At 37.8% G+C, this 3145-nt stretch overlaps 1 non-coding gene across 1 annotated transcript; it reads right to left on the minus strand.

The window, feature by feature from the left end:
* Positions 1–683: 683 nt before the first annotated feature.
* Positions 684–758, minus strand: Trnas-cga. The gene has a single exon. It is a non-coding gene; the product is annotated as a tRNA-Ser (tRNA).
* Positions 759–3145: the final 2387 nt, after the last annotated feature.

Genomic DNA, 3145 nt, shown 5'->3' on the forward strand with positions numbered 1-3145 from the left:
GGGTATTAATAATTTTTAGCATGTGGGTTTAACTTATCCGTAAAAATTTGAAGGCAACGAATAACCCAATCTTTATATCCACTACAGAAGGCACCTATGCAGGGCTTAATAGGGAGCATAGAGCTTTAATTATTTTTATTTGTTGACCCAGCATGCGACTGATTTGTTGGGGTTTGTCTCACGTCTGTAAGGGATATTTTATCAGTTCCTATTTTCCATTTTCTGGGGAGGTTTATTTGCTTTGGGTTTTTCTTATTCTTTAAGTTGTTAATGATAAAGGAAGGAAATTATCAGTAGAGGATCTCGATTAAGTGATATTTATTGACTACCTGTAGCATTTGGACAATTAACCATGTATCTATTGGAACTAGTTAATGCCCATTCTTATGAAACAGCAGGGGCTCTCATATTACACATCATGACAAATGGACTCTCTAATAAACAGGATTTACTTCCACCACGTAATTATGGAAAGGAAGAGGGGAGCGCAGACCTGGCTCCAGTGGACTTTTATGGAGACACGCAATTGTACCTAACCCATGCCTTCCACCTATATTAAATTTAATGACTATAGGTCACGCAGAACAAGTTCGGCAAAAAACACTACAAGTGAACTCGGTCAGGGCGGAAGAGTATCTGTCAAATTATTTCAAACTTGAACCTTCCTGGCAGATTAAAACAGTGTGCCGGACCGAGACTCGAACTCGGGACCTTTGCCTTTCGGGGGCAAGTGCTCTACCAACTGAGCTACCCAAGCACGACTCATGTCCCGTCTCACAGCTTTAATTCCGCCAGTACCTCGCCTCCTAGGTCGCGCAGAACAAGTTCGGCAAAAACCAGCGCCAAAGAGGGGTAGCAAATGGTCCACTTGACTCTGAATTACAATTTTTGGTTTAACCCAATGTTCCGAAACAATACCACGTTACTGAACTGGAGGCTGAAGAACATTTACTATCATATGACGGGAAAATTTTGCAAGTCTCCATCCCAACCCTGCTTATTTGGTAGCATACTTAATTGTTTTGTAAGTTACATAGTGCAGCAATCAATCGTCGTTTTCTAGATTTTATTACTCAAATCCAGATTTTCGCCAGTGGCTAGTCATCTCAATGCACTATTTTCTATTCACGATGCATATAAGTCCCTGTTGTTCAGGCATCAGTCACATTTCTTTGAATTTTTGTATTCAATAGCGCATTGAGAATGGCTAGCCACTAGCCGAAATCTGGATTTGCGTAATAAAATCTAAAAAAGGACGACTGATTGTTGCACTCTATAATTTATAAGCCACATAACAGTCGATGAGTGCACCCACATTCCGAATGGAAGGTAACCTGATGATACTTCATTGTATTTAAATCAAAGTAGTTGTGGGAGCACAAGAAACACTATCAAACGGCGGGAAAAATTATGCGAGTCCCCATTTCAGCAACAGGCATTAAAATCGGCATTTTTCAGAGACATGATAGTTTAACCCGAGTATTTTATGTAATACACACTAAATAAAATAAATAAACGCCATTTGGTCCATTGTCTGCTGCTTGTTACCAACTGATTTATTTCTGCGGAAAAATCCCTCTCAAAATTAATTCTCTTGTACCGGAAATTTAATGAGAAAAATATGGAACAGTCCAACAAGTCCCGTTTCAGCGCATACACGTGTTTTGCGCTTGATGGGAGCGTGTATCCTGCAAATGATGTCTCTTACTTGCTTGTGTATAATTTGTCACTTACAACCATCATCGGCCATGACAAGTCGCAACAAATGGAATAAAAATTCTCTAAGTAATTCGCTACAGTCACATTTAATGCTCGCGTTGGGTACGACATGCACAGCAGAGCGCTCAAAACACTACTGAACGTTCATTGGCTGTAGGAGAATGCGCGACTTAGGTGCGCAGAACAAGCCTAAACTCGACCGCCATCGCTTGTGACTCCAACAAAAGCAGCGTCCGAAAGCCGAGAGTAGATGACGAGGCATAAAGTTATCTGTATTTTTATAATACTCTGCAAATTCCGCTGGTCTTTTACTCGTCAGTTTACCAACTGGAATTAGTTTGCTTTGGTGGCTTTGCTATTACAAAATTAAATATATTTTAGGTTCCCTGTTTGACATGGCTACAAAGAAGAAACAAAGGGAAAGTAAAGACAAAAACTATGAATTTAAAACTGAATGGACCGAGACTTTTGCGTTTATTCAAAACTTACATGGCTTGCCGACCTCTCTTATTTCTCGGAAAAATTATCTCATAACAACAAATCAAATTTTGAGACAGATACTTTATAACGAAACAAGTGTCAGTTAACACCAAATATCCTGTTGGTGATGCAAGGAATAAAGCGGCTGAGGAACTTCAGGAAACTCAAGATAAATAAAATACTTTTTTTAATTACTGGATGCTGTTTTCCAACAATGTTAATACTGCCAGTTTTGTGATTATTCATGAGATTGCTAAGAGGGGAAAACGTTATGCAGACAATGATTTGATAAAAACTTGTTTTATAACGGAATCCGAAGCACTGTTTCGGGATTTTAAAAACAAAGCAGATATTCTAAAAATAATTGAAGAATTACCATTGTCTACTGAAACAATGAAAGATAAAACAGTCAAAATTGATTTCCATTGTTGAAATGTTTTCCAGTACAACCAACCAGTAAGTCGGAGATGTTAAATTGGTTTCAGCTCTAAGTTGGCAAGTCTTGTTACATACATGACAGCCAAGCTTCACTTCTTTTTAGTATTTGTTTCATCTATATTCCTAAATAAGAATTTTTACTGTTATTTACATTCAAAAGTCAAACACATGGAGAAGATATAGCAAATAATCTAACTGAGTGCATTGAAATAAATTAGATTTCACTCGACAAATTGTCTGAGTTTCAACAACGGGATAAAAGTATGATCGACGTGTGAAAAGCGTTTGCTTCTACATTTAAAGAAGAAAATTAATCACGAAATACTTACCACTGCATCATTCATCAGGAGGTGATTTGTGTGCAGAAATTTGCAGAAGAAATTTTCAGAGTTGTGGAATTGATGATCAAGATTATCAACTCCATTACAGCTAAAGCTTTTAATCTCCACCAAATTAAAGAATTCTTAGTTGAAAAGGAGCGTGAGTATGCAGATCCTCCACTGCATAA

The sequence above is a fragment of the Schistocerca americana genome, chromosome 5, assembly GCF_021461395.2.
Source record: "Schistocerca americana isolate TAMUIC-IGC-003095 chromosome 5, iqSchAmer2.1, whole genome shotgun sequence".
In the NCBI taxonomy this organism is placed as follows: Eukaryota; Metazoa; Arthropoda; class Insecta; order Orthoptera; family Acrididae; genus Schistocerca; species Schistocerca americana.